At 26.7% G+C, this 14,040-nt stretch overlaps 1 protein-coding gene across 2 annotated transcripts in view; it reads left to right on the forward strand.

The window, feature by feature from the left end:
- The first annotated feature begins 4,207 nt into the window (after window positions 1-4,207).
- LOC142320538 (uncharacterized) overlaps window positions 4,208-14,040 on the forward strand; it is a 505,330-nt gene continuing 495,497 nt past the window's right edge. The window contains exon 1 of one of the 2 annotated variants that reach the window (XM_075358439.1): window positions 4,208-4,304. The gene's annotated coding sequence lies outside the window, so the exon portion shown is untranslated. The remainder of the gene's footprint in view (window positions 4,305-14,040) is intronic. The other variant, XM_075358440.1, reaches the window with a different exon arrangement.

The raw sequence follows: 14,040 nt of genomic DNA on the forward strand, positions 1-14,040 counted from the left end.
GCAATAGTACGTGACGGACATCAATAGCTTTAGGTTGGCTTTTATGTATTTGTACTCGTACTCTTCACATTTTTAAAAAAAGGTTTTCGTATTCAAAGTTAAAAGAAAATTTTATACAAAGTTACAAGATTGAAGAGGATTTAAATTATTTTATAATTTCATTATTAATTAAATAATTTCTCCAGCTACGTTAGGCCAGGTTATAATATAGGCTTCTATCCGGTCATGAAATTGCCTTACTAATTCGTTGGAATAACGAAAACTATTAATTTCGTTAAGCGTAGACTTTTATTTAGCATTAGATAAAGTAACTAATTAATTAATAGTTGCATTTGTGTTAGAGGCCACTTATTCCACAATAGTTATTTGAGGATGTCTCTGTAATGCTGCCTAGGATTCTATGAAAATCTCTGCCGGTAACTACATAGATATACATACATACAATGTTGATTACACATAATTAATTAAGCTAAATAATAGTACAAATACGTGTATGATGTATAATTCATCTTTGAATTTAAAATTTTTAATTTATATAAATATATTTATTGTTGTTATTTGTATGTTTTAACTTATTAAAACGTTAGTAAAGGCTAATCAAGTAAATTAGAACAATTATAACAAATCCAGGTCTTATAATTGTAAAAAGAGAGTCATTGATACATTGATTGACCCAGTTTTTCATTATAGTTGCTTATTTAATTATAACCAGACATTTTTATTAATTAAGGTGGCGATTTCTTTATGTACTAATATGCTTTTACCAATTCTATAATTTTTACGAATTACCTCTTTCAACTATTTTTCAAAACTTATGATTAAATTTTGAGTTTAACATAATTCGTAAACTTAAAATTAACTAAAATACGATTAAAGATAATCATAATATATAAGCAATCTAACATAAAAGAAAGATAATTTTGAGTATTGGTACTATATTATTTTACAAAACTACATTTCTAAAAAAGTGTTTGTATAGTTTTTAAAAAAGAATAGAGAAGTTTTAGATCTATTATTTTCTTCAGAATAAAAAACTTTCTACATAATTTTAAATATGTAGGAAAATCTTTTTATAAATCTTTTAAATGTTAAAATAAAATAAAATTTTGAAGAAACTTCAGAGAACTGGAATCTTTTTATCCAAATATTGGTCATTATTTGGTTGAATTTATATAATTTATATGTAAATATATATATGAACATATATAAACTAATCAAAGGCGACCCAGAATACCCAAAATTATAAAAAAAACTTTTCTTTTAATATTTTTGGTTATTTCGAGCTTATAAGGCAGTCCTTTATCGTCATGTTTAAAAACAATTTTAAATAAAACCACTTTTTTATGGCCTATTATTATTTTCTTTCTTTTTTTAATTTGTAAAGCTTTAAAATATTTATTTGATAACTCGAAAATTTCACTCTCGTTAATTATTCTTCGTTTATTATGATGAGAAATACATTTTTTAGGGGGTGAAAATTTCAAAGCCTGACGTAGATATTTTGCAAATTTTTTTGCTGATTTAACCTATTTTATACGATTAAGAGAAAGTAACAGAAAACTTTTGAAAATTCAATGGAGCTGGAGCATATATATATCTATGCTATCTTCATTTAGTGACGTCAAAAATTGGTCAAATACGTAATGAAAGTACTAAATATATTAAGTTTTAAACAACCAAAAATATTAAAAAAATGTTAAACGTTCGTTAAGAAAATAACCACTACATTATCATTGTTAAAAATACTATAAAGCAAAACGTAACCTAATCTAAGTATGGTTTTTTGCATTGATATACAAATAAATTTTATACAACCTGTGGATAAATTCTGGAGTACAGTTTCAAAATCTTTTATTTATTTCAATATCCGAGCTAGCTGTTTTTCCCATTCTGTTTGTATACATCCTCTAAAACTGTAGATTGAATTTCTCACTGCATTACTCGTGTATTTTGTACTATCTGAAATAAGGAGTTTATAAATTAATTATTATTACTATGGCCTAAATCAGAGGTCGGCAACGTTTTTGTCAGTAAAGGCGCAAAATAAATTCAAAAATTATTGGGGGCGCCACACTATTATTACACAATAAGCAGATACATTTGCCTTTAAATCAATAAAACAAAATTATTCTTCCCAGTCAACATTAAAACAATAAATCCTTTTTATTTTACAATTATTCATGATGGGATAGTCATAAAATCCGTTTAATCAGTACGATACGTATTTGATAGTAAAAAGCGCGACTATCTTGCGTGATATGGTTAATAATATAGTACGTAAATAATAAAATATAGTCAATAATAAAAACACTCAAAATATGTAGTACTCAGAATAAGGTAACATACTAGCAAATTTATTAGAAGCGAGAATATTCCTACGTGCTAAGTAGCAATTACTACTTAGGAGCTCGCACAATTATATTGTCTTATATACGAGTGATGCCGATACGGTTATTGGGCTTAGTAGGTATGTAAAATAGTGTGAACGTATAAAAATCTCATCGAGGGCGCCATGGCACCCACGGGCGCCGCGTTGCCGACCCCTGGTTTAAATGATATAATAAAATATTATTTGATATTGAAATCATTCTTCTTAAATGAAAAACAAATTTGTTTTTTTTTTTTAACTGAAAGTTATTAGAAAAGACTACAAGTAGTCTTTTCTAATAAAATTTTGTATTTTAATGAGAGAAATTTTTCCAACTTCAGTACTGAATGCCTAAAATATTATTTTAGACATAGTTAATTTTAATTAACCATAGTTAATTTTAGGTGTTTAGAGAAAGCGTTTGTTTGGTGGTTGGGTTTCAATTAACCATCTCAGTAATGGTCGAACTGAGACTGTACAAAAATACACTTCATTTACACTCATACATATCATCCTCATTCATCGTCTGAAGTAATTCCTGAATGGTAATTCCCGGAGGCTAAACAGAAAAAAGAAGATAAGGTGGTTAAAGGATGTAAAATATTTGAATGTACATATGAATTTACGACTACTTGGATGAAATGATAGAACTTAAAGTGAAACTGCATCAGCTGTTTTTCCTTGTAATTTGCTAATAAACTGTAGTTCTCCTTAATAAATGAGTTATTAGAAAATAGAATATTAAAGACTGGATTACAGCTTTGGAAAACGACCGTCAAATCTAATCTTCAAATACGTCATGTCTTCAGATGAAATCCTTAAGGGTCTAAATTGGAGAGCTACATATGTGCACATATTGCTACATAATGTTTACAGCATGTTTTTTTTTTTTTAATGAGATGTGAATCGACTGCTGTGGTCATTTAACCCGAAATCCCATGCCTGACTGAGGGATTCGAAGCCAGAACCTTCGGATGAAAGGCCAGGACGCTACCACTCGCGCCACGAAGGCCGGCTAAGATGTAATTTTGAATAAATATTTAATTGAGGTTGAATTAAATGAAGTAAGTCTATGTATTCTTGAGTTATATTTTTTATGGTATGGGTCAGAATGCATTTTTAGGTCAGAAAGAAGAGAACAATTAACAGAAAACTACTTATACCGTAAAAATATATTAAATTGTTCTTGCTCCGAATCAAAAAATAATCTCTATTTGTTTTTGAAATTCATTTAAGGATTTGTCATCTGTCGTTTAGAGGTTTTAAAGAATTATATTACATGTATGTTACATGTAGCAGCGTAAAGTAGTATTAAAATTTAAGTATTCCAGTTTTTCTCCTCTTCTTCCAATATAATATTTTTCTGTACAATTTTACATATAAAATTAAGGAAATACAACTTCTATGTCGAATTATTAATACGAACATTGATGTACTTGTAACTACTAAATTTCATTTTATCTTATAGAATTTACAAAGATAAAGAAAAATCAGACATAAAAAAAAATTAAGGGATTTTCGTTTTAAACTACGATTTGAAAATTCTTCAAAAGCTGAAAGAGGATTTGTTATATACGTAATTTAAAAACCTTCTTCACAGCTGACTGTTTGATACATCAAACTGAGTCATCGATATACTGATTAGGGAAATAGGATCTTTGATCTTCTTATTTTGCAGTAAGCATTGTGTATATGTGTATATTGAATGAATGAATGAAATTTTTATCGATTGTTCATGTTGTTTGATTGGTTAGTTCAACAATACTCTTTTGCGCATGCGCGATGATTCTCTGAGTTGATTACGGGCATCGAACGGAGCGCGGTTCTCAGTTGCAGTGATGCGGCCTGACTGGGTGGTAATAAAATATAGCCCGTTGTTAAGCTAAATTACGTCACGACTTTCTGTTTGTATTACGATTTTTAACCACGTGCTTGGGTAAGTTAACAACTTATTTAAACAAATTAATTAGTTAAATTTTAGAAATATAATATGTTATAAATAAATTTCGCTTTTCATCAAATATATTAAAATGAAAAGCATATTTGAAATTTGTATTCACACATTTGTACTGATTTATTATGTACATGGTAGCTTTACGTAGCATTCGATCAACAAAAAACTCATTTTTAATTAAACTAGAAATGTAATAGGAGAAAAACTTATTTTCTTATACATGTAGTAAATAAATTAATATTATAAGATAATTTGTAATAAAAAAAGTATTAGAAGTATTATGTACTGAATTAGACGTATTATTATTAGTAAACCATAAAGCTAATATATTTGTTATCAAATTTTTTGTTTGTTTTTATAATTAGAAATTAAAGTATTTGATATTCTTTTCCTTAAAATTACACTGATTTCTACTTATTAAATAGTCTGTATCATTTTTAAAATTTCGACTTTATGGGATTTAAATTTAACACAGATAATTTTACACAGTTATTTCCTTTAGTTTTACGATAAATACCTTAATAAATTGATAAAATATTGAAAACCGGAATTTAATTTATCAGCTTTTTAATTCAATATTTGTATGAATGTCTTGATACAAAACTAAAATAATTTTTACGTATATTAAGAAACTTACATAAGTACCTTTGTAGGATATAAATTACGAATGTAGCGTCTCTGCCTTTCATTCGGAGGTCCCGGGTTCGAATTCCAGTCAGGCAAGGCATTTTTCAAACGCTACAAATTTCCATCGGCTAATGATCATAATAAGTTGATGCCCGTAAAACTCAAAAAAAAAAAAAAAATAAATAAATAAAACAAATATAAAAAAATAAATAATTTGCCAAAATAAAAATCTAATTAGCATAATGGAATTTTATTTACATTTCATTCAGTTTCGTAAAAGATAACAAAAAATGTTGAAAAATAAAAACAGCATATTTCCTTATTTAATATTAAACATTACACTCATTTTACAGGATCTAAAGTCCTGATGAAATAACTTTACTGTGCGTCGTTTTTAAAACCAATTTTATTCCTGTATGCTATTAGTAATGATAAAATAAATAATAATAAATAAATAAATTATTGAAGGTATAATTTCAATACATTGAAATTAAACGAGATTTAAATAATAATAGAGATGTCTTTTTTTAAATTTAGATATGGATACGAATATGGGCAAATTTATGTTATACGTTTGTGTCTGATCATTTCAAACGGATCTCAGCGTAACATTCATTTATAAAATGGAAAATATTAATAATAACCTTCAGATCTATGTGTAACGTGCATTCATATATTATACTTGCGATGGTTTACAGTTACCTATTTGACTGTATGTGCGCGTGTGTAAATAAATTAGTATCCATATAAACTAGAAATAATATAACTGGAAATCGTTTTTGAATATTTAGTATGATCATTAATTTTAATTACAACGATATATTAACAATATTACGTTTCAACCTTTGATTATTTTATAATAAGAACTTCTAAAAGGAAATTCTTTTCATAATTTACTTTTTAGTAAAATTTTCCTATTTCCATATAAAATTATTCTTAATTAATTACAATAATTCAGTATGATATATATTTTAGATGATTAGGAAGACTCACCGGATCTAGTGGTGAACTCATCATCGCAAATCAGCTGATTTCGAAGTCGAGAATTTTAAGGTTCAAAATCCTAGTAAAGGATTACTTTTATACGGATTTGAATACTAGATCGTGAATATCAGCGTTCTTTGGTGGTTGGGTTTCAATTAACCAAACATTTCAGGAATGATTGACCTGAGAATGTAAGAGACTTCATTTCATTTACATCATACATATCATCCTCTGTAGTAATACCTTACGGTGGTTCCGTAAGAACAGAAAAAGAGAGATGATTAGGAAACATTTCTAAATAGTATGAAATAAAGTTTTCCCGCCCGTAATCCATTAAATAATTTATGGTTCTTACGAAGTAGAAAAAAAAGAGTAATTCATTAATGATATTTTGTTTAAACCTGATAAAATAAATACTTTTAAAAAATGTTCTGGTTTTGAATATTTAATTAATTATATATTTGTTTGATTTTCAATTATTTCGGTTATTATTAAAATATTTTATTTTATTACTATATTCTTATATGTTTTATTGGTTGCTATTTCTTATATGTAATTAACTTAACATGATCTAGTTTTTATTCTCGTATTATAATGCTCAAGTTATTACGTATTCCTAATAAGGAAACGTAACTGACTATATTGCACACAGAATCACTGTCACGAACAAAATTAATTTATCTTCTATTTGTATGCACATGCACATTGTTACTATTATCATTATTATCACCATATTACTGTTGATATTCTTCATTAAAATTACATCAATATTATCCATTCATTTTACTTTAAAATATTATGTTACTAACAGATAATAATTAACATTAACAGTGAGTTTGTAAAATTTATCATTTTGGCTTATACAGGTTGATTTTTTAATTTATTATTAATTTTTTATTTTCTGAATTGTTTAATATTTATCTTGTATTTCTTATAATTATCATGTATTAAACCGAGATTAGAGATCTAATTCTCTTTGTCTTTAGTTCAGGCATAGAATCCGCTTAAAATTGGTTTTGGATTCTACTGTTATGAGAACGGTAGCACTGGTCCCCCTTAGTTAAACTAAAGCACGAGCAGTTTGTTTTTCTTTTCTTCACGTCGATTAAGTAAATATTAACGTGTCCTTAGTAAACATTGTAAACTAAGGACATATAAGCCTACTAATTTATTAAACAGTTCTGCAACTGGAAATCTTTTGAAACTGATATTTACACGATAAATGTAATCCAAAAACGTATAATCGTTGTTAAAGTAAGTTTACGATTACAGATTGTAAACGAAAATTTATATAAAATTATTTCTTAAGCTTTTATTTTTAACTACTTTTATAGTATGTTCGTTTATTGGAATTTCTTTTATTAGTATATTTTTATAGAATTAATAAATTTTAAGAATTTACATACAATCTTACTACTGACTGTGTAACTTCCGAAAGAAAAAACAGTGATCATATTTAAACCTTAAGTTACGTTTATAACCTTACCAGCAACTAATGTAATAAAAGTTTTAGATAAACGAGTATACATGCATAAATTTGATCAAATATATCAGAATTAAAAATTAAGACTATATGCCATAAAGGCCGGCATAATTAAATATAATTTTCATCATTTGTGATAGGCCAGTATAAATTGTAATGATAAAATTTATTTACTTTAACGATAACATTATTTAGTGTAAGGAGTTTTAATCGGATAAAGCCTGTTGTTAAATTTATCTTTTCTTATTTGCTTCTAAGAATATCACCAAAATCATTTGTTCATTTATTGACTTATAAATTCTTCCTAGTTTAATAACAAATATTAATCCAGTAACTCGAAATCTATACTGTAATCGCCTAAGGAGAGTAAATGTACACGTTCCTAAAATTTAAATATCAAAATTAAGTAAAATTGGATTTATTGAATAGACATAACTATTGATTTTCATTAACTCTTGTTGACAACTTCTACGAAACTGTCTTCGAGAAGCGTTTTCGGCAGTAAATGTATACTGAATCCCTCCTGTTGAGATAAATAAAATATGTGGAAAATGTTTAAAAGTAAAAATTAATTAATTTAAAAAAGGTGTCATCTGTACTAAAACTATATGCTTTACTGATAAAAAAAGAAATAACTATATTATATTTTTACTAACAGAAGACCTGAAAATTATCTCACTTAATACCTTGTAAAATAATTCAATTAAATATGAGCAACTTCTCTTTAATATCAATAAAAACTCAGGCACATTTAATGTTAAAAAAAAGAGTAACAATTGAATTATCGAGTTAAATCAATTTACTTGATATTTTAACAATAATTTCATCGTGCTAGTATTTGTATTCGCTTGAAATTCAGTTACTGTACATTCAATATAGCTCTACCAACTCGGAGAGTAAACTCTCTTGGGTAAACACAGACAATTGACCGACTGTTCTGTCCGTTGTACCGGTGACGTTTGTATACAATCGACCGCAGATACAACTACTGTGAATCAGAATAGTTGTTTTCCTGTTTAAACGGTCCGGTGAGTTTACCGAGCAAACTGACGTTTCATTTAAAAGCCTCACTTCGTTCCGGGTTTGGAGATGCTCTTTCGGTCGGCTAAAAGTGAAACCGGAACCCAATCTATTTTTCAACGGTAAAATTTTAACGTAAAATGTTTAAGCAAAAGAAAAATAATATAGAAATATACTAAAAGAAGCGGTGTGTTTTTATTTAGTTTGGCTTTATATTTATTTTTTCTTTTAGATTATATTTTTACGATATATAGCGCCATTGTGGTGTACGATTTAACGTGTATGTGTGTGATTGTGCTGCGCGAGATTTAAAGAAAAGCTGATTCTTTATACGGAGAGAGATAAAGAGATAAGGAGTGAGAGAGAATATGATATTTTATCACGCGTGTCTATAAGGGTAAGGAAAGAAGTTTGTTTTTGCAGTCGTTCTTTTCATTTCACTGTATAATAGTAGTAGCTAAGACAGTTTATAAGAAATGATTTTTCATTTTATTTTTATTATGAAAATGTTTAATAATGCTCATGGAGGTATTACCAAAATGTTTCTTGATATATATATATATATATATATATATATATTTATTTATTAAAAGTACCATTTTCTCCCGGTACTGAAATAAAGAAATATGAAATTCCAACTTAAAAATGCAGACTATTTACTAATTTAAAACTGGGACGATCTTATTTTACAGATTTTTATAATTTATTTTTTTGCTTGATTTCACCGTAAAGCTTGAAGCTTGTGCGTGGGAGAATATTAAAAGAGTTTTGTAGCGTAAAAAATTGCCGTGTCTAGCCGGAATTCGAACCCGGGATCTCCGGATGAAAGGACGAGACGCTACCACTCCACCATGAAAATCGGGAATTATTTTTCTCAACTTTCATTCACTGAGCTTGTTGAAGTCATATTGTCAACGCTCTGACATAAAGACAGAAAAATAAGATATCACATTTTTTAAGGCTAAAGATAGGAATTTTTATTTGATTTTTGCAACGTTAAATATTAAGAAAATTATATAAAAAAAACGTTTTCTAAAATTAAAGAAAAATTACTCGTGACCAAGCCTTGATATTGAATTTAAAAAAAAATAATCTGAATATCTTTATTGATGTTAAGACAAAAATAATAGCTACAACCTTTACCAAAACGTACCTGTACAAACATAAATTGTGAACCATGTTTCTTCCTTCCTTACAAATTTGTACTTTCCGTACGGTTTAATTATAATTAAATTTTGTGTAACAAGAACTTTTATCTTTTTTTATAATCGTGCGTGAGAATAAGTGTAAATTAAAAAAAAATAATTAAAAAACAAATATGAAAAAGGTAAACCCCAATTTACAATTTTATATATATGTATTTGTAATCGTTAGCTGGCAAAGTAACTTAAACATTTACTTAAGTGTATTAAAGCCTGACTCCGTGGCGCGAGTAGTAGCGTCTCGGCCTTTCATCGGGAGGACCTGGATTCCAATCCCGGTCAGGCATGGCATTTTCACACGCTACAAAAGTTATCATTCATCTCATCTTCTGAAGCAATACGTAACGGTAGCCCCGGAGGTTAAAAAAAACAAACAATGAAGGAACGGTAAAGAAAGAAGAAATGGTGAAAATGAACAGCAAGTCGTGGTTTTATACGGTTTAAATATTTTTGATCGTTTTAGAGTTATCTATTGGTTATTAGGTATAATAGTTGATGGTAACTTTTAAAAGGTCTAGATTAATTTAGAGTTCATATCATCTTCATTCATCCTCTGAAGAATTATCTAAACGGTAGTTACCGGAGGCTAAACAGGAAAAAGAGAGAGAGATTAATTTAGAGTTAATATAGGGTAAATAATACCGATTGTTATTTAGAATTGTCAAAGTTTTGTTTAAGTATTGGTAATTTAATCTAATTAAAAATGTGATAATCATCGTTCAAACACCTTTACATTTTATTTTTCTAAACTCGTTAAGATTAACAGCAGTGCTTTGACTAATTTATAAAAGTAACAGATTTTACACGCTGAAAATTATACAGTTTGTACAGCTTTTTAGAATTAAAATATTTAAAATAGATTTGAGAATTCTGTTTTCTAACTAATTATCAATTTCCACTTAGATTTCTCAAACAAAGTTTAAAATATATTAGAATAGGGTTAAAAAAATGACTCGTATTTTATATTTGAATGATTCAAAACATCAATGTTTTATAAAATGTAAAATAAATTAAAATAAAAAAATTAAATTAACTTAAGGAATTTTTTTTTAAGTTGGGAATTTAAAACCACATTTTTTATATCGATAACAAATTAAAATAACTACCATCCTAACAATCGGCGCTGACTTCAAAAAAATTAAAGAAAGTATAAAATCACTATTCTTTGTTTTTTAGGTAATAAAACAATTTTATTATTTTTTAAAAGTTTAATTTGCTTTACACATTTTAAGTTTATTTAAAAATGATTAGCCGTACAAAATTTGCCCATATGAAAGAAAAAATCCTTCTCTAAAGAGGAAAAGATGCATCTTGATAAAAATTACAAAATGATTGCAAAGATACGCGAAACGCGGTATAATAACATATAAAATGTGTGATGTGAGGTTTTCTGGAGTATGGGAAAATGTATTATTTCTTACCCTAAGATTTCCAATTACTGTTCTTGAGTTTTCGTGTGAAAAAAACTGTCAAATTGACGTCACACTATTTATCATTTATATCATAACAATTGAGTAGTAAATAATTATGAAATCAAAAAATTGAAAAAAAAATCTTCTCATCGCCTATATAGACAAATTAATTTTTTGTTAAAATAATTACAACTTATCTTGAAAAAATTAAAACTGGGAAATCTAAAGAACTTCCTCTATAAAATAGAAATAGAATCATTGGAATCAGTTCACACGGTTCATGGTTCACAAGGAACGATAAGATTTACGAATATCTGGAGCTTCCGACGGTTCGTGAAGATGTGAGATAGTACAGCGTTAAATACCAACAACATCTAGAAAATCACTTAACGATCAATCTGCTTGTTAACACCGAGAACGTCCGAAGGTTGAAACTTCTCCATGTGTTTGACTTAGATGCTACTGAATGACAGTTTGTAGTTACTATCGCCAAATTAAGTGATGTTATTTTTGTTTACTTCTTTTTTGTTTATTGCTACAAGTTGCTTTTTTCTTGTCAATTTCTAGATTGTTATACGTCTATCGACTAATTATAACTTAATTATTTCTTTTGTCTTTATGGACTCTGAAGTGAAAGCAAATGTATTCTTTTATTAATGAATTTTAAGAACACTGCTTATTGATAACTTTTGTTAAGCATTGACTTATTATGAGAGTTCCTTAAGAACTTCATAAAAAAGCGTTACGCTTCAAGATACGTAAAAGAGTAAGAAAAACATATGTACGACTCGAAATGAAAACTTCTCGTTTCTGAAGTTGGTTAAACCTTTAATTTTCTTGGCAAGAATAATGCCGAATTTGGGAGTTGCACTAACAAAGTATAACTATAGCAAGCAACATTCCAAACACGTTATCAACTTCAAACGTAAGCGTCTTACGCTGTATTTTATTGATTAGGAATTTAATTAATATTTTATAAAACTCAATAAATCTGGCCTCCTAGAACACTAAAGATTGTATTCTGTAAAGAAAGAATCTATTGTAATTTTATTAAAAAGATTAACTTGAAGATAATATTTACAGAAATTTACGCATTTTACGATCGAGTTAGAGATATTTCAATAATTCAATGGTTTATATTTAAAATAAAATGTTATTATTTGAATTTTAAGAATGTTACATGTTTCCTCCGTGCAAATAATTATTAAAACGAAAATCCGACAATAATAGAATATACATACATATAAATTCAAAAATATTTCCGGATATAATACAATAAATGTACTAAGTTCTTCTAAATATTATACTTTTTAATATATCTTATCATTAACTTAAATATTGATTTTTCAAAATAAATAAAACAAAATAAATAAACAAGTCTATTAACAGTAACAGGAAAATTGAAATCAAATTTTAAAATTAATTAGAACACACTTTATAATGACAACAAATTAAAAAATTCTCTCTGACCATCATACATTTAAATAATCACGAAAAACATGAATTATTTATTAATTTTTTTTTCTAAAAAAATTAATCAATTAATTAGGATTATGTTTGAATTACAAACTCTGTGATATAATTATTATAATTAGCTTAATTCAAAACATAGAACAAAACCTGTTTATTGATCGGATGTATAATTACCTCTATATGATAGACTAATTATTATTCTGAGTAGCAAAGGGATTAATATGCACCCGTAAATAGTTTTTAATCTGTATTACTTCACTTATTATTCTTATCGTCATAATCGCCGTCATTATCACTTTCCTATATCTACAATAAATTTTAAGCTACGACAAATTCAATTACTGAATATCTCCACTGTTAAAGTACAAATTTTCAAATGAAATATGAAATGTTGACATATTATTACTAAATATAACTAATCTATTAGGAATAAATAAATAAAACGATTTATCTCGTTATTTCTGAGAATTATTAATAATACTTTTTCTATTTTCATTTTATCATGCTCGTAATCCATAGTGCAAAAAAAGAAAATATTATAACTGTTAAAAACATAATGTTGTTGAATCCCTAGTTGTATAATTAATATGGTTAACTTGTAATTAAATAGAGATTAAAAATATAAACTATTTTCTAATTAGGAACAATTCATTATATAACTTAATAAACAGAGTTTTGCTAACAATTAAAAATATAACAGATTTATAAAATGAAATTCAAAAACCAGAAATATATTTATAACTGTAAAATACCATTGAAACAACCCGCTTTTATTATTCATAATTTGTGATCCTTGTAAAATAATATTAAAAATAAGAATTAGTTATTAAATTTTAAAATATTAAAAATAACTTCTAATAATTCTTATTTCTTCAGATTACAAAATTAATGGAAAAAAAGCTGGCAAAGAATTGCATGACTCTCCCGGCAAATAATAATAAAAATTAAAAGAGTTAGAGCAAAAAAAAAAAAAAAATATATATTTTGGTGCTGGGAAACAAATTAAAAATAATCTCAAAATATTCGTATATAAAATAAGCTTAACAAATTTACATAATTAACGTAAATCTAACACCTCCTTAAATAAAGGCTAAAATGAGAAAAATAAAATTTTCAAAAACATTTTTCTGCATTTTAGGATTTATAATTTTAAATAACTACAGACATTTCTTGTTAGCTATATATATGAAGCATAAATTAAAAAAAAGACGTTTAAACTGCAAGAAGATAGAGCATAAAAACAAAAAACTCAAATATATTCATATTAGGAGGACGGTTGATTTTTTGAAAAAAAATTATTATGCATTGTAGGTAACAAATTTTATTAATAACATTTTCTCTAAAATGCCTATGAAAAAATCGAAATTTGTTTTTGCGATATTCTCCGTTTCCTTAAGAATTTTGAAAAAAAATTAAAATGTCCCATATACAGAAATATTTGAGCCAAATTTGGAGAAAATTGGTTCTGTTAATCCTGAGATATAAGGCCAAAAACAGTCCGAAAAATACTACGAAGA

Source organism: Lycorma delicatula, chromosome 2, assembly GCF_047948215.1.
Source record: "Lycorma delicatula isolate Av1 chromosome 2, ASM4794821v1, whole genome shotgun sequence".
Taxonomy (NCBI): domain Eukaryota; kingdom Metazoa; phylum Arthropoda; class Insecta; order Hemiptera; family Fulgoridae; genus Lycorma; species Lycorma delicatula.